This window comes from Melospiza melodia, chromosome Z (assembly GCF_035770615.1).
Source record: "Melospiza melodia melodia isolate bMelMel2 chromosome Z, bMelMel2.pri, whole genome shotgun sequence".
In the NCBI taxonomy this organism is placed as follows: domain Eukaryota; kingdom Metazoa; phylum Chordata; class Aves; order Passeriformes; family Passerellidae; genus Melospiza; species Melospiza melodia.
Window position 1 is genome coordinate 72,280,880 of NC_086226.1, and position 19,383 is coordinate 72,300,262.

General features: G+C 36.6%; 2 long non-coding RNA genes across 3 annotated transcripts in view; one reads left to right on the forward strand and one right to left on the reverse strand.

The window, feature by feature from the left end:
• Positions 1 to 19,383, reverse strand: part of LOC134431791 (uncharacterized) — a 98,188-nt gene that overhangs the window by 24,349 nt on the left and 54,456 nt on the right. For both annotated transcript variants that reach the window (XR_010031102.1, XR_010031101.1), the window contains 2 exons: positions 19,228 to 19,351; positions 13,651 to 13,733 (listed from right to left, as the gene is read on the reverse strand). This is a non-coding gene — a long non-coding RNA (uncharacterized LOC134431791). The remainder of the gene's footprint in view (positions 1 to 13,650; positions 13,734 to 19,227; positions 19,352 to 19,383) is intronic.
• Positions 269 to 15,803, forward strand: LOC134431792 (uncharacterized). Its single transcript, XR_010031103.1, has 4 exons — positions 269 to 308; positions 5,904 to 6,011; positions 6,198 to 6,358; positions 15,542 to 15,803. It is a non-coding gene; the product is annotated as an uncharacterized LOC134431792 (long non-coding RNA).

Here is a 19,383-nt window from a genome sequence, read left to right on the forward strand (position 1 = left end):
GAAATTGGATAAGGGGAAGCCTGCTGAGAAAAAAAAAATTAAAAAATCAATGTAAGTAGTTTGGTTTTAGGAAGGGACATAAATGCAGGTCAGAAAAACAGAGGGAGAATGGGAAGTGACCCTTTTGGGTTACAAGGCAAAAGTGGGACTTCAAAAGGTTCAAATATGCATCTGAACTTTGGAAGCCTTACAATTAAGGAGTCAGACTTGGAAATCCTTTGATGTTTGCCCCGTAGAACTTCCGGCTGGGTGGAGAAAGATCCAGAGACTCAGCATATGAGCAGCTCCCTTTCCTGAACCCTCACAAGGTAAGAGCCCAACTCACACAGCAGCAGAAGAACAAAACCTCCTCATTTTGGCAGGTGTCGTTGCCAGGCAACAGATCCATTAAGTAGCACAAGCTCAGGGATGCTGATTAACCCATTAGCTTCTCAATTAAAACACTAATTCGGGCACTGGCAGGTTTAAGAGCCCCTCAGGGTGCTTCCCTGTGCCCGTGTGACATCCCTGCCACCCAGGCACTGCCCAGTGCCAGCAAGCCCTGCCGTGGGGCCGGTGGATGAGGTTTTGCCTGAGAGCCCTCCACCACTGCACAGGCTGGTGCGCCTTTCAAAGCTGGGAAACAAAAGAAGAAGGAAGGAATAATAACTGTGATGAAGGAATGTGAATTATTCATAAGAAATTAATGCAAGCCACCAAGGGCGAGCATGGAGAGAGTTTTGTTGTGCTCACAGGATGGGTAGCTGCTCAGCTGCACTTTCATGGAATCTCATCCGCACTGTTCGCAGGATGACAATTTCACATCATAAGAGGTCCCCTGATGGCATGTATTAATTTATAATCGAGGCAAAAGGAAGGGAGTATTTTGGTGTATCACGCTAGTAAAACACACAAACTACTCCCTCAAGGCACATATAGGCATACATTAAAACATTAGCAATGGCACTGGAGTTAATAAGAGCTGTGACATACAACACAACTGCTCACACACACTTCATGGCAACCCAAAGCCAATGCTGGCTACTCACACTGTTCTGAAGTGGGACCATGCAGCTCAGTGGCAAACAGAGGAAAAACAAATTATTGGAGGCCTGGCACATGCTCTAAAAAATAAACAAACAAACAAACAAACAAACAAACAAACAAAAAAAGGTGAAGAGTAGGGCCACATACAACAGAGTATCCATTCAGAAGGAAAACATTCTGTGTAAGAAGGGCTGTGTATCTTTTAAGTGTATTTATCAACATATTCATTGCATTAGTCAACAAGGATGAAAATATGTAATCACAGAGCACTGAAAATGTATACTATTTAGATGATGCAAGAGTATGCCTGAAAACTAGTTCTATTAATTTTTTTCCAAGAGTCTAATATTACATTCTTCTGTTCCTTCAAATTAAATTAATTTTTATTATGTTTAACTTAATGCAAATAAGTATCTCTTGGAGTCTGGGTTTCCTCTCTGTCCCTCCTCCTCCTGCTGTACAGCATAATAATAGAAAACAAATGTTTGCAAAGTTGAAGATAACAGAGAAATTGAAACTACACTCTGACACAGATAATCTCAAGAAAAAAGAAAAATTGCCAGAACCTGTAGTCTATCAAATGCTAAGTATTGTTGGATACTGTTGTGTTTCAGAAAGCATCTCAGGGAATTACTGCATTGTGCTATAACAAGAAAAAGTGAAAAAAGCTTTTTAATTAAAATCAAGAAAAAACTAAACCATCGATGACATTAAATCCCTTAGAACATTTACATTTAATTTACCACTTGTGTTGCAATTGGAAAATCCCATTTATTGCTGCCTTGGCAAAATTTATGTGGCTTGTAGATAGGAAAAAAGAGAGGACTATTGCTGGTTTAGAAGTAAAATAAGCTATTTGCTATCACACCACTTTGCAGCACTGTAATCCAGTTTTAGCTTGGGCAAGGAGGTTGATCTTTTTAGAAGTGTTTTTAGACATTTTCTTTCTGCATTGCATTTCAGTTCTAATTGGCTTTTTTCCCTCCTAAAATTTTGTCACCCATTCTTCTCAGCTTAAAGCAGTGGCTGGTTGTGAAGATAGACAGTAAGGCCATGAGACACAGCAGAAGATCTTCACAGACATATAAGCTGAAATTTTATATGTCACCCTTTCAGTCCCACTGGGATCTAAAGGCACTTTGTTTTCATCTGACATACAGAAAAATGAGTACATTTTCCTGAGAAGAAAGTACTTTATATCGTCTTCTTTTTTATTTTTTCTTCATGATATCATTATACAGTGGCAAATAGCAAGTGATACACTTATTAAATTCTAGTTTGGCACAGAGCAACCAAAAGAGAATGAAACATTTTCATGTCCTCCATTGGGGAATACTTTTCTATCTGTTCCCTACCAGTGTTAGAGCTTGAAATAGCTGGAAGAGAATAGATCAGTTTTCTTCTATGAAGTTTTATTCAAGTTTTATTACCTCCGCAGTCCACAGAGGCCAGTTCCATCATCTTAAGTACAACCCTCAGAGACCTGCAAGAATTAATTCTGCCTATTTACTGCATTTTATCTACATGACATACTTTTACATTTATTTGAGATTGAGTGCCAGAAGTATTCCAGAATTATATGTTTTGAAATAAACTTTAGCTTATGATTTGCTGTAGCATCAGAATGAAATAAAAAACCAATTTATACATGTATGAAAAGACTATACCATTATTTTTGTGATAACATTTTACATATAGAAAATTCAGAAAAGTCCTTGCAGTTAAGTCATCTACATCACCAGCATAGAAATCTGACCCTCACTATTTAATTCTTATATCTTTATTGCCCGAATAGCAGAAACATTCCCACTACTGTTGAAGAACAATACTGGACAATATTTCTTTCCTTGGAAAAGTTTAGTATTCACTGTCATAGATCCAAAATGTATTTCTCCTTATTTATAAATGAGAAAATAACTCAGAATCAAATAGTGATTTTTAAATTTTTTTTTAATAATAAGCATATCCAAAGGAACACTTGGCAAATAGTTTGCTATCTTTCCACTATTTATTTGGATAATCAAAAAAGACAAAAAAGACTGCTTTTTATTTCAGTCTTCTGACATAAGTCAATATTAGTCCAAAACAAATGGAGGATGTGAGATTTGAGATTATAAGGGGACTCTTTATATGTGTAATCTCTCCCATACAAGAAGAAAGTAAATTAAGAAGTAATTCTTAAAATGGGTATAGTGGGAGGCATTAATGTAGGGAACTGCAGAAGAAAAGAAAGTGCATTTCTGAGCTATGTCCCAGTGCTTTGTTCTATCAGCAATGGCCCTAAAATCAAAATTAGCTCCAATACAAACTATTGGGTCATTGTTTTAAGCTTAAAATAAGCACAAAATCTTTAAAAAAACAAAAACCACAACCCTTTGCACTGTTGATTTGCCCTATCTCCTTTTCACTGAGGGTTTTCCTTAACAGCCATTCACTCATCCAGAGTATCACTACTTTCTCGTCTACTTTGCCTTTCAGACTTTCCATTTTTTCAAAACAAAATGTATCTACGTGGCACTCAAATTACAAATATTTCTAATGATGACAATCTTGACACACAATTTTGTTTCCTGTGTAGTGCAAAGGCTTGAAATCTGACAACTCTTCAGGTGCTCATGAATAAATGAACCAAAGCAAAGCAGATGGAACTGTTCAAATCTAGTACAAGTGGACTCCAAACCTGTACGCAGACTGGGGAGGACTGCTGTTCAATTTTAAAATGAAAAAGAGTTGACAGCATAGGAGAACATTATTAAATGCTTACACTTGAAGTAAAATAACTTCTTAGCTTCATGTCGGTAACAAAATTACTTTTTGCTCTTTGTGAAGCATGCCTGTCTGCATGAAAAATACACTTCTGATCCTGAATAACATCGGACCCTCCCACACTTAATTTTTAATGGTTATTGCATACAACATTATGGAAGTTGGCAGAACAATTATAAGCAAGGTCACAAAATAGTACCACAAAATTTTGCTCAGTTAGCTGACTGGCTTGAGGCTTGATATCTAGCATTGACCAAAACTACATCTATTCAACTCTAAAAAAATCTCCTAGGAAACCTGGGATTACAAATCAAACTGGTAAACATTGGTGGCCTAATTTTTCATATATGGTGATTATTTATTTATTTATTTATTTACTTACTTACTTACTTACTTACTTATAATATTTATTCCAGTATTTCTTTGAAATGAAACTTTGACTGGTATTGGCAATCACACATAATTGTGATGGATGGGATTTTGATTTCTCTCTTTCGGAAAAGCTGTAAAAACAGAGATCAGCCGCAACTAACAAAAATCTTAGAACAGTACTGTAATTGTGCATTGAACTTGCTCAAGCCTAGCAATTTTGCAGTTTTGTTCTTTTTACTCTCATTCATATCATTAGCTTGTTTTTTTAGTTAGTGACACCAAAGTCAGACAGCAATGTTGTAAAAAACCTCTAAAAAAGAAAACAAATAAAAAACCATCATCATGGGTAAATAATTCAAAGCACTTTTAGTAATCTATAAAAATAAGAATTCAAGCATTTGTCAGAGAAATGTAGAACTTGGTATTAGCTTTTTCTTTTTCTAAAGTCCCTAAGCTTTCATGTATTTAGGAAAAAAAACCCAAACAAAAACCAAAGATTTAATGCTACACTGCAAATTTTACTACTAAATCACAGAACCACAAAATCACAGAAACATTTGGGTTGGAAAAGATCTCCAAAATCATCAAGTCCAACCCTTGACCCATCATCACCATAACAGCTAAACCATAGTACTGTCACATCCAGTCACTTCTTCAACACCTCGAGGGATGGTGACTCCACCACCTCCCTGGGCAGCCCATTCCAAGGTTTAACAACCCTTTCCATTAAGAAATTCTTCCTAATGCCCAACCTGAACCTTCCTTGGTGCAGCTTGAGGACATATCCTCTTGTCTTTTTGGTCATTGCCCAGGAGATGCCAACTCCCACCGGGCTACAAACTCACTTCAGGCAGTACTAAAAGGTGATCAGGTTCACTCCTGAGCTTCCTTTTCTCCAGGCTAAACACCCTGGAAACCTCAACAACTCCTTAGAGGACTTGCATTCCAGACCTTTCACCAGCTCTGTTGCCCTTCTTGGGACATGCTTCAGCCCATCAATATCTTTCTTGTAGTGAGGGGCCCAGAACTGGACACAGCATTTGAGGCATGGCCTCAGTGCCCAGCACAGGGGGACAACCTTTTTCCTTTTTTCTGGTCCCACTTGGTCACGTTATTGATAGAGGTGATAGAGGTTAGGATGCCATTGGCCTTCCTGGCTTACACTGGCTTATATTTGCCAAGAGCTCTAAGGTGGAATTCAGGGACCAGCTGCCAACTGGATTTAGCTCCATTCACCACAAGTCTCTGGATCTGGTCATCCAGCCCTCCAGCCAGATTTTTACCCATCAAACAGTCCATCCATCCAAGCTAGGAGCAGGCACTTGGTATAACACTTATTCCTTCTAGGTAGTAAGTAATTTTCCTGCTCTAGGCATAAGCAGGTCAAGTTTTACATGTACAAAGAGGACTGACAAATGAAACATAATAAAGAGATGGGATGGACAGAAGAACATACCATTCTTTTACTTGCACTTTCTAGGCTTCAAAGCTGAGTGCTGAATACCTTCCACCCACTTACTGGTGTCTGACATCCACATCACCTCTGAATGTGTTCCAAAGCATGAGATCAGGGCACTGAATAACAAACCCTGGACACAGCACATCTTTGAAGTTTTCACTGATCATTGAACTCCTTTTGACTCTGAATGGACCTACTTTGAACACTCAAATCCCCTTTGTCCCCATTTTGTGTGGGTTAAGTTTCATTTTCAGCTCCCTCCTAAGTTCTTTGTTCCCAGGTCTATAATTTCTCACTTGAACCAAAGAGTCTTCTTTGTTCACTCATGCTCCTGTGACAGCCATGGACACTCTGCTTTTCTGGCTGACAGCCACAAAATTTGCAACACGTAAGTACAGCTCTTGTAATTTTTGTTCTTGTCATTTTCTTCATCTCTCTAGCAATTTAATACACTTGGGACAAACCTGAGGCAATTTATTCTTGCTTCCCTCCTGTCTGCCAAAAATAAGCTTTTCTGTTTCTCACATAAAAATATCATCTGTACTTGAGATAACTCCTGAAAATTCTTTTTCAGACACATAAAAGTGATCAGCTACAACACCGACTAGGGGAGATAATAAAGAGAACCAGCAGCTTCTCTGAGTGTTGCAGTACTGCTTGTACCCTGAATTGAGGAGGCACTCTATTGAACATAGTAAAAACTAAGAATGACTGGGATTTCACGTGATGTACAAGGTCTGGAGCCTGTGTTTATTCTCCTTACTTCTGTATTTACATCTGTTATTCTCAGCTCAAAATTGTAGACAACTCTTTGTAAATTAATGTCTCAGGGTATCTGCAACACCTAATTGTCCTTTGATCCTTTTAACAAAATTCAGGTTGGTTTGTTTGTTTGTTACTTTTGAAAGAAAGTAGCAGAGGAACATTAAGTTTCATCATACATTTCTTCAGCTCTCTGTTGTATGCACACACCAGTGATTGATGGTGAAAGAGTACTAAACTCCTTTGTCTTTTTTAAAGGCTATCTCTTTTTTTCAGTCTTAGTCTTGGCCATGTTCTGTAATTGTTCCTTGTTTTTTTCTCAGAAACACAGTGTTTTCTCAGAAACAATGTTTTCCTGTGTTTTCAACTTTTAAAAAGCTCCCAAAATCCTCTCTATTCAAGTTGGAAGCACACCTATTTGAAATGTCAAAAGAAGTAAATTGGCCAGAAGATTTTTTCCTCAGTCTGTGACCCTTGGACAGGGGAAACCATTACAGTTGCTCTTTAAATATCTCTCCTCGTGTCCCTTGAACACTCCCAAACTTCAAAAAAATCTAGGCTTTCCCATGCACACAAACCAAATAAAGTGAAAGCAAAGTATAAATAAGCACGACACACTGTTTGGTCTTCTTATTTTGTTATCAATGAAAATTATTATACCAAAACTCAGCTGGATATACCCAGACTAGCATTTTTAGGGTGAGGAAAGAGAGGAGAGAATATGTACAAAAAACTAATGAGTCTTTGGATGGAAAATAAAAAATTAATTGGCTACTGAAAACCTAAAATCAGAGAAGGGTGAAAAAGAGGCAAACTCTGTAAAAGCACATTCTTTCTCTAAAAATTTGTTTTGACAGAGAAACTCTTTAATAATTTAAAAGTTATGTTCAGCCACTTAAAATGCAGGTAAAACACTCTGAGAAATACTCTGTATCATTTTTCTGTATGACCCAGGCTCAAATCTCTTCATAAAGAGTAAGTAGTAGTAACATGAATAATTTTAAAACATCAAGGAATGGAAAAGCAGGACACACAGAGACTTTACTTTTGGTGCTAAGAGATGTATTTATAAATCTTTGCTGCTTTGCAAATATGGTTCATACCTAGATAAAAACTGGTTGCCAGATCTTGGTCCCGATTAGCTTTACCTTGCACTTGACAAACTTTTTCAGTTTGTAGTAATTACAGACAGCTCTTCAAGAAGAAAAAATTTGCTGTCTTGTTCTGGCCTTTGATTTTGACTGTCACAAGCATAATTTAAACATTTACCAGGCCACCTAACCTATACCTGTGCTTGTTACATCCCTGTAATCTAATAATCTGTTTCCATTTTCTCTAGTGTTTTATAGACTAACACCACAAAATCCAGCAGTGTTTTGTGACTGCTCCCTTCTGGATGAAATTTCACTTTTTCTCCTTGGAAAAGCATGAGAATAAGAGAGCTCTTCCTCTCCCCACCCAATTTCAGTGATTTCTTTGCTCACCTCCTGACACACAGCTCATTAGCCTGTGGTGTATTTCCAATTTCCGCATTGGTTGGCAGTCACAGAAGGAAATGGATAGTTACTTCCAAAGAGCAGATACTTCTCATTCTCTGTCTTTAATAGAAGTGTAACCTTAGTTGTAGTCATTGTCATAAGACTCAGATTCACTCTCATTTGTGCTAACAATGAATTTAACTAATGTTAACTTAGTTAACAGTGCACATTTTCTGTCTGTTGTGATATTTTTCAAACACTGCAGGAACCATTATCTTGCTTGAAGTTAGACACATGCTTTGAATGACTACATAAGTGCTTGAGCATCCTACATCCTCAGTGGTAAACCTGAACTGCACATTTCAAGGCTGAATTGCTGCAGAACATGCAGCACACATCAAACAGTCATTGTTCCACAAAGCTTGACCCAGAAGCATCTGCAGATAAGGCACCTATCAAAAAGGTGATCTGCCTCTGTGCTCTCATTACTTGGGATGAGAGAAAAAATCTTGCAAAGTGTTTCAGTTTGGAATCTCTTAGTTACCTTATGTCATGACCTGCTGTATTTAACCTGCTAAATATTTTAAACCAGTATTTTCCCAGAGAGATATTAGGTTTGTCCGTCCTCTTGCAGATGTCTATGACAAGCACAAAAATGCAACCCAGGCAAAATTCAGGCAGTAAATACTGGTACATGCAGAATGAGAAAATTAAACAGAATTTGCAAGAGAGAAGAGAAGCTAATTATGTCCAGGAGGAGAATTAAATTTTGTAAACAAAAAAACATAATGGCCTTAAGACTACAGAGAGGCTAAGATCAAGAAAACTACAAAGAGCAGAGAAAGAAATCATAATGTCCTATATGTCAGATTTTTATTGTGATTGATCCAATACATCTCTGAAATTACCAATAAACACTTTATTTAACACAATTTCCACTGAAAAGGTGGTTGACAAAGCAGCATCAAAATTCTGGGATCACAATTCCACCAGAGCTATTAATCTATTTAAAGGGACCTGCACATATGGAATCATCTATATTATAGGCTATGCTATGGAGGCAGTTTTGTTGGTGCATTGGAAAGTTATAAATGAACAACAAAAGCAAAACACATCAAAAGATATGCCCCAGATGAAAATTCTCAATAACTAGAGAAGTTGATTAGAAAATTAGGGGCAGGTAGCAGAAGAAGAAAATCAAGGAGAAAATAGACATTATGCTATCTTCTCCAAAAGGTGATTCACAAGTGAACTTGGTAGAAATGCCCTCTTGCATCTGTACATTATTACTTGTTCCTGATGACAGGCATAGACCTTCAGCAAAACAAAATTCCTGTCCCTTGAGCTTGTGCTAACACTGTTCTAGTCAGCTGGGTGGAGGTGAAAGGCAGAGATACAAGCCATCCTCAGGGGGGACTGGATAACTTTAAAAAGAACAGACTCAATCTAGGGAAAAAATTCAGAGGTAGACTTATTAAGCCCTACTTGCCAAAAATTAGTGAATATATTTAGCTGAGTCAGAGTTTATTTTATGTATTCCCAGAGACAGGAACAGCAGAGGATCTAACAAAAGAAGGGGGGAAAATCCTACAAATCTAATATCAAGGTACTGTACTGTCTTTCAAAGAAAGTTTCTTCAACCTGTATTTCTTTGCTTCTCTTCAAACAGTATCTTCACAGCTAAATTCCCTTATCAATGAGGTGTTACTTATGTGGATTGAACAAACTATATAGGATAATTATATAATCAGAAGCTTGTTTTATGTCAGAAAAAGGAAAAATTCAACTAGTGCAAATAAATGCTTATTGCTCTTGTGCAAAATTGCAATGTGAAACTGAATGTTAATATAAAGCAAGCGTGGAAATGCAATACAGTTGTGTCCTAGATCCTCATGAAGTACAGAACTGTTTATACATATTAATAGATGCAAGAATATTAATAGTTTAATGGAACTGTCATCCACTTCATAGAAGAAAAGCTGTAAAAACATCAAAACAGCATGAAAACTTGACGACCTCTTTTTAAAATAACTCTAAATAAACTAGATTAATAAATAGGAATGAACTGAGTTTGAGTTTCCTGCTCTTTTGCTTTCTTCTGAGGTATTGGAGTACTCTATAACTGGAAAGGGCTTATACAACTTTGGCATAGAATGCTTTTTAATTTGTCTCCCACAGTTTGATGACAGGTGTATTGACTGCAAGGTTCTCCTTTAACAGTTCAATACTCCTGGTATATTTCAGTTACTTAGACTCTTCACATACATGGAACATGAATGTTTTCATGTAATCATATATTTATAAACCAGAATTCTAGCTACTTTAATTAACAGAGAACAGAATAATTTACAAGTGAGTGTTTAAAAAACATACGCAAATAAATTTTCAGTAGATTAACACAGAGTGACTTCAATATTGATATTACTTGGTGCTAGATTTCCTCACTATGTGTTCAAGAATGTGCTACCTCTAACGCTTATCTCAGCAGAATTATTGTTTAACTCTGCAGGTTATTGAAGGAGGTTAGCTACAAATTTAGAGGTCTCTTAAGTCGACAATTTGTGTGGAACACATGAACGAACATGTTGAAAAGGTGGAGTGAAATTTTTCTGAAATCATTTAACAGAAGGGTTTTTTCCTTTGACGACACACTGTGTTGGTAGCAAGTGAGTGGGGTTTCTTTTCTGAAAGAAATCTAACCAGTCCTGATGAAAGGTGATTCACAAATAAATGTTTTTCCTTGATAGTTGTTTAAGTTAAACACTAGTGCTTTGCAATTTTTTCTCTTTTTCCTCAGCATCAGTGAGCTCCTCCACATATTCTTGGTGACTAGTACCCTGCATACATTTGCACAAAGAAAACTGCAATTACTGCAAGCACAGTCTGCATACAGGTCACAAGCAGTATCTTTGGATACTTGTAAAATAGCAATTTTTTACAAGAGTTCACAATGTTAAGAGCTTTTGCAGAGGACAAAAAACTTGCAACATGTCAGAATTCAACTGATGCTATCTGCAGGATCATAGTTCCCCTAGATATTAAGAGCTATAAGCAAAAGATAAAACATTAAAATAATAAAAAAGGTCCTGAAAGAGTCTGGCAACACTAAAAATTGATCCTGCTGGGTGTTGCATCATTTAATAGTGCCTCACATACTAGAAAATACAGTCTATGAAAAATATCACCATATAAAAACCATATATAACCCAAAAGCAAGTTATAACCCATTTAGCTCTGCTTTATCAGCTATATTTCACACATACTGTGTAAAACCTACAACTAATGCATATCAGAAACCATGTCAAAAATTATTTTTTAGATTCAAGTCATTTAGCTTTTTTACATTTCATTCCTCTCAAACAGAATTGTATAATGGTCTTACACAGTACTGTTCCTCCTAAGCAGCTGCAAAGCCTCTAAAATCAGCAAAATATCCTTCAGGTAATGCACTCCAAAACAAGTAGTGATCTTTCAAATTACTCATAGAGTTCAGTTCTAAAGCACTGTTATTTCTGGCTATTCCACCTACTGGGAAAACATCTTATGTCATTTTGGCTGCATTACACTAGAAATACTGAATGCCCAGTCATTGCTCCTGTCTGCATGCCTCTACCTATGATTCATTAAAAAAGTAAGTGTTTCAATTTTCCTAAATATTAATTACAAGTGTGCATGTGCTGTGTTGTAACACACAAACCAGAAAAAAAAAGAAAATTTTAAAAAATACATTCCAAGCAATGAACATTGAACACTGCCAGTATGATGAATCTTAAAATCACCCACTGTGTTCTGGTTTTGTAAACACAGACAAGGGCATTCAATGTAACCAAAGACATAAAAAATCAACACATTATGCAAATTCAATAACAAATGTAAAATGATAAATTAGCAAGCAACTATTCAATTATTGCTGTGACTCATTCCTGTAGACAGTGCCACAGTAAATGAACCTGAACTTGTTCTGGTTGACTGCAGTGTTCTGTTGAAACATTTCCATTTGGTTTGTTTGCCGTTTATGTAGATCAGTGAAGTAGATAGCATCTGTTTAATGAGCTCCCACTTCATTACAGAGCTGCACCACTTACTGAGTCATTCTTCTTAAGCATGCAGTCTGCGTAATCTGGTGTTGTTTTAAAGCAAATACTAATTTATGATTACCTGTTACATTAGGCCACTGAAAATTGTACTTACAGTGGCTTGCATGAGCAGAATACTAATGGCCTTATTATGGATTGTAGTGATGTTTCATGCCTACAATCTGTGAACATAAATTCCCATCTCAAGCATATTGGCTGAACAATGCAGACAGTGTAAAAAAGAAAAGGGATAAAACACATTCACTTGCAAAACACACAAATTACATTTTCCATGGCCATCAAAGCCAGAAATGTAGAGGATAATCAGAAACATTTCAGTGATACTATGCTGCCAATATAGATAGCTGAATCATAACAGAATTATTCATCAAAGTGTCTTGATTGTTATATAATTGATATCACAGTGATAGGTAACCAGATCCTTTACTGAATAAAAAGATGACAACGTCTTCAAAAATATTACAGTTATTAGAAGTATAACTGGTTATCTCCAGATCATGTAAAACCTGCAGATTACAGCAGTAAATGTGAACAAAGATGTGATAAATAAAACTTGTGTTATAGCCCCAACCTGGCCAAATTGCACCTTCAGATCAGATCCATAGAACTAGAATAGGCATCACCATGCAACAGACAATTTACTTCAGAAAAGCCCACTGGATATCTTTTCCAACTTTTAAGCCACAAAAGTTTCCTCATACATTAAAAACACTCGTTCCCTAACACACAGCAAGGCAGTAAATAATTGCATAGTCCTCTACTCTGCTCACACAGTCCCTACCACTCTGACTTGAGAGATAATTCTGTCCTAAATCACTAAATGTTATTTAATACTCTATGTCAGTGCTTGTCTGCTCAGAATAACTAGCTCTGGAGTGTACAAGAGCCATTGCTATTATTAGAGAGAAGGAAGAAGTCCAAGTGATCTGCAGATCACCCATTAGGTAATACTGGCCACATCCTACCTAATCTTTCTTTTACAAGGAAATATTGAAAACAAGAACTGTCACCCTAAACTTCAGACAAGAAACCTAACCAAGAACATCCTGGAGCAAAAATTGAGAAATTTAGACTCTCTGAAATAGGATTAAGCTGCTTAACCATACAGGCATGAAATACCAGTAGGGAAAGACCCTTTTGGACAAAATAGCAACAACTAAAAACCACCAAAAAAGAAAAACAGAAATAATACTGTAAAAACATTCAGCTGAAAGTGTGTCTTGTGTCTTGTACACAAGCCATACTTGAAAGCTTATGAAAACAAAGCCAGTTCAAATTAGTCACATAGAAAATTAATCAGACTAGATAAAACTTAACAAAAAGCACCAAAAAAATCCTTCCAGAAAAATGCATAAGAAATTATATTTTAGAAATAAAAAAAGTCCATAAGACAATGGCAGATTTCAGAAACTTACAAAGAGGAAAGGCAGCTATAAACAGTGAAAGTGATGTTTCAGAAAGCAAAAGATTCCTCAATAACAACATTCATCACAAATGATGCTAAGCAGATATTTACCCTCCACACTTCTTCCAGTCCATAAAGATGAGACATTATCAAAAGCTGAAGAATTTGCAACATTTGTGTTCGAAGTTCAGTCCTTAATTATTAAACTGGCATGCTATTAAGTTCCCAATATGACACATAGAAATGTGTAATTCTCTTCTTAAGTGTGAGTAATTTTCTACTTACTTCCTTCACAGCAAAACACAGGGTGAAAAGCACATGACAGCAGCCCTCTTAGTCGTAACAACAGGCCAACATTTTCTAATCACCTATGTGGAGTCAGAGGATATTGAAAGACATTAAACTTTTGACCAATAAAAGTGATAGAATAAGAAGTGAGATGGAAGCTCTGCAGATATACAGCACAAAGCAGCCACAAGGACAGTGGATACACGTGCAGTAAACTACTATTCCTCTGTGAGAACACTAACACCAGACAGCACCGGTGCAGCTGTTCTGTCCCCCTTCACAACACCAGCTCAATGTCACTGAGATGTCCCTGCACCACAGTGCACTGCCTGCTTAAGACTTTTATGAGTTCCAGAGGTTCCTGTATCTCTCAGTTTATCGGGGCTCAGTGGCCCTCTTTGCCTCCAAGCTGGTGGCCATGGGCCTCCACCAGGAGACGAGCAATCAAGTGCTGCACCACAGGCAAATCCTTCAACCACAGCAATTAAAGATTTTGTGGAACAAAAAGTCTCAGCATAAGGCAAAGGTCTAGAGTTTTCAGAAATGCCTTTGCTCTTTCAACTCAAACAATGGCAGTTTATTTTTTTTCCAAGTGTGAGTAGTTCACTTTGACATAACCAAGACCCCAGCAGATTCTCTGTGCACTTGAGAAATAAAAAGAAGCAGTGAGAACCAGGTCATAACTCTATAAAGCTGTACTGAGGCATAAAGGCCCTGACTAGAATGCATTTTTTGTGTCACTAGCTCACAGTTTCTGTTCTCAAACCATGATAAGATGCAAAACTTTTCGCAAAATTATCCAGCTTGATCTTTCTTTTTCTTCACAGAATCCAAGATTTTTATTTGGACCAAACACTTCATTTTGTCATAGTTTTGAAACCACATATATATTTCTAGTTGTCTTACTTCCCTTCTTGTTGCCTGAGAGGTTTTGACAAACTGCAGCCCGTTATTGTCTGTACAGAAGCTTATATCTGACAGTAAAGAAAACAGCCAGAACCCAGGTTTAGAATGATTTCTGAATTCTGAGTAAATGAACTCCAAAAATTATGATTAGAAGCAGGAATCAGTTAAAAGACTCATCAGGGCTGAAATTCATAGATATCAGTAGTATTGCTGTGTTGCATAAATAAATTTTTTTAGCGCACAACCGTACACTTGGACACAAAGGATGTCTGGAAGAGAGAAAGATGGATCATTGATCAGGGGCAGGTTTATTTCTAACTGCCAGTTCTGGAACACATTAAATACTTTTTTGTTATTAACATAGATGAAAGGTAATTAGGGAAGTGTTCAATACAGAACAGCCCCATACAGACAGAAGACTAGTTAGAAATACCTTTTTTGAAGAAGCAAATAATATTTCATGCAGTTCTGACCATGCCAAGATCTTTACAGTTAAAATGTTCTGTTAGGGCAGACACCTGAAGAGTGAACACACTGCAAACAAAGTTCCTTAATCAGTTTTAAGCATTGACAAAGGATATGGTCCAACAACCCTTGTGGGCAGCTGGTAGGCTAATGGAAATTACAGATCTTCTTAATAGCTACCTATTACTCTACTCAGTAGGTGGTAATATTCGCCTTAACCCAAAATGTTGAGCGCACTCCACAGGCATCCCAACATCCAATTTAGCAGCAAACACAAAGAAATGCAAAGAAGTTCTGTATGTATGGAGGTTTTGGAAAATAAACATTTTCATATTTCAAACATCAAATATTGAATGTTGCTGACCAAGTCATCAGGTATCTCATCAGACAGTTAAAATGACAAGACAAGGAAATTATTTTGAATTGTTGCTGTCTTTTACAAAATATACACATCTACAGAACAAGAGATATTGGCAACATAGCTTTAATTTTTTTCTCACTTTTTGTACTTTTGTAGGGAAGTATCAATGCAGTGTCCTTGGTGGGGACCTGGGGTGACGTTCACAGATGAACAAATATAGTGAGAGCAAAATTTTTGTTTGTATTGTGCAGACCTACTCCAGGAGAAGGAGAAAGCTGACTTCACTTTTTCCACCATTCAGGGAAGGACTGTCTGAAATGGAAGCTGAGTACACCTTTCTACCTAAGAGAAAACTCTCTTGTAAATAGGGAGGACACTTATATTTTATGACTTACTCTTTAATTTTCCAAAGCCCCAACAGTCCTCATAAACCATGTATAAAGTCCTTGTTTTAGTGACCATAACCCTGTAACATCTTATAGACAATGAGAAGCAAAATTAATGTAAGATTCTTAGTATAAAAGATCCATTTTCTCTTTTCTTATTACATAATTCATCAGTAAAATGTTATTATCATTACATTAATGATAAATAATTATCATTACACTGATGATATCTGCAAGTTTGGGATTTCTTTGCCTGGTAGAGAGTTAGAGAATTCTGTCCACAGAATACTATGGATTAATCAGATAGAGTGTCTTCAGCCATATCTGCAAACTCCTTTAATGCAGAATGAAATTTTCATACACTGAGAGGGACAAAAACCATCTCTGCTCCTAGCAAAACACTGTTATTTGTTAATTAATATTCTGTTAATGTAAGGCTACAGTTTTCCTCAATTCCCTCAGCAGGAATCTTTACAGGCCTCTCATGCTCAGTGACACTCTTCTGTGTACTGCCCATGTTCCTGATACAACAAATAATCAGATGTCCCTTATTAAGCAAAGCAAGCAAATTAATGTAAGAGACAGATATTTCTAATCATTTACTGTAAACTGTGATAAATTGTTTTTTAAAATAAATTATATAAAAACAAACGTTTAAAAAGCCATCAAGGAAGGTGCAGTCTCAGTGTAGACTTACAAATACACTGAGCTAATGGTCCCAGACTGACAGAGTATAAAGGCCTGGAATACTGCTCATTTTGCTTAAAATAAGCAAACTAAATAACTAAATAAATAAATAGATAAAGAAATATTTTTTTGGCCTAAAAATGTGTTAACTTCATTATTTGTTTCAGCTGATCCAACAGAATTAGAATTCAGCCTGAAACAAGATCTGAGACAGAACAGAAAATGATTAAGTACCAGAAAACCTGAAAACACCAATTTTTTTTTCAAGAAAACAGTCCAGTATGTATTGGACTATGATGAAACCTGTTGGTAAAATAGGCAAGTCCTAAGAGCTGCAACGGATTTGGCCACTACCTGACAGAGCCCAAGTGCACCAGGTCCAACAAGCTTTCTTGGCAGGAGGTTCAAGAGCAGTTTCATTAATTTTCTGAGCATGTAGAATATTTATTTTTTGTATTTTATTTTCATTAAAAAGAGGCACTGAATCTATATGCAAAAACATGGGTTAAAAAGTGGTGACTTGTACTTTTCTTTTTTAAATTATGTTTGGTTATTTGCTCCTGTCCTTTAACTACTACTTATGTTGCCAGATTTGGCAATGAAAGGAGACAGAGAAAAAAAGAGTGCCTGGTATGCCTTCTGCTTTCAGGAAAAGCCACTTAGTAAGCACTCGGAGAGTAGCTGACCTAGCCAATTTGAGAATTCAGCAAATAAAGAAAGTGACAAGCAAAATTAATTTGAGATGAAAGCTGCTGAATAACTTCCTATGGAAAATTGACAACCAAATACTTCATTTCACAAAGACTTCCCAAGACAAGTCAACAGTCACGTCACTGCATATATTTAGAAATATGGTTCTCTTGATTATGTTGCAGGAGATATCTGCTGTGATTGTCTAAGTAGAAGAAATGCTAAAAAAAGAATCACCAAACCATACTGTTTGACAAAACCAATCAGAATCAACATTTTCCACAACAATTTCAAAACAATTTGAAATATGTCAGCATTGTTATAACAAGATATGGGGACAAAGTAGAGGCCAAAAATTGAGCAGACATTGAAGACTCCAGCTACACTGAATACAAGATACATTGCTATATACATCACTAGCTACTTCACATGAAAAAGAAAACTGGAATATCCAGTATATGGCACAATGTAAAACTGACTTTTATCCCAAACCAGTTTTAAAAACTACTTGCAATTATAAAATGAAAGAAAATAAAATCAGGGAATAAATCATTCATACTAGACATTCTGGTACTTTGAAAACACATTTTAATGTGAAATAATTTACCTATATAATGTCAAAAAATGTATGTATTTTTTTTAGGTTTTTTTTTAGTGCTTTTAGGTACCCTACCCTTTTGATGCTTTTGAATTTACAAAAAATTATCAACACTTTCTGTATACATTGAATTTTGACAAAAGCAATATATTTTTAGTGTAAACATTCTATTCAACATTTGTCAAGAATGTAGGGTCAAAGGAGAATAATAACACACTTGATATAGTAACATTTCTAATTACACAGTGTGCTTTAGTACCTGTAAAGAAACAATAAATAGGTAAGTAAAATTTAAACCTGCTTGCTTGTTTGTCTTTTTATTCTGTTCTGTCACCTATGCTTGCAGAAGTAAACTCCTGTTTTGGACATCCAAGAGAAGGGATTACGTGTGCTTTAGCTGTCAGTATTTTCAAAAGGACATTGCACTTTGTCATTGTATCTTAAGAGTTATCAGTGACAGGTATACAGAAACAAATTGGTTAACACTCCTGCCTAGCAAGACATGAACTGTGGTAAAAATATTCACTTGCATATGACTGCTAGCAAGATTTCCTTTTGGATGTTATTTACTTACTGTTGGCTCATATTCTTACACCAAAGTGCTCACTGAAGTCTTCCAAAGGGTCTCTAATTATCTTGGGTTTACTCCAAAAAAGTTAAGCGTTCCAAAGGTTTTCAGTAGCTCCTGTGTGGAATATATTAAGTAATATTCCAACTCATGCTAACATTAGACCTAATCTCAGGTCCTCACTTTCTATATACAAAGAACAATTCTAGATTTTAAGCCTGATCTGCTTCTCAGTACAGAAATAATACAAAACAAACATTTGCAAAATGAAGTGTCTCTGGCTTTGAATTACAACTCTGTCATAGCAAGGTGAAAATGGCAGCTTCTTTAAGCTCCAACAAAACAGATTTGTGATGCTACACAGCTCCACATTATCCATGAGTGCAGCATCTTTTAATTCTCCATGTACGTGCTGAACACGGTAGATATTTGGCCCCAAATGCCCTAAAATAAGGTCAACTACAAGCTTCAAAACATAAGACAAAACACAGCACACAGTTTCTAGAACTGTGGCCACAATTAGGCATTTCTGCCCCTCGCCATCCCCACCCTGCAATGCAGCTTTGTGCAATAATGACAGCACTTTGATTAGCAAGCCTGTGAGCACAGAGCAGGAGCATAGTAGTCAGCAAGCACCATTTGCTATTTTCCTCTTAGCTGTGCAGACATGCTGAAGTAATGATCCTGGCAACATGTTAGCAAAACATTAGAAAGACTTTAGTAAGCAAATAATTTAATTACATCCTTTTCTCAGGGAGTTTATATTGCAGGACCCCTGACCTTCTATATTGCTGTACCAAAACTCAGCATGGGATTCACACATCCCATTCCTGTCACAGAATCTCTCCATCTTGTACCATTTAATATAGTGTGCTCCAGGTGTTCTGTGGTGAATGAATAGTTATATTACTACCTGTCAGACACAATCACACTCTATTCATCATCCGCGGCTGGCTGCGTGAAGCCTTGCTTCCAGCAGGCTCCCTCTCTATTTCCTTGTTCAAACGTCTGCAGTGCTTTCGGCCCATCTGTCAAGCCTGTCATTTAGAGGGAAAACAGTATCAGCGCT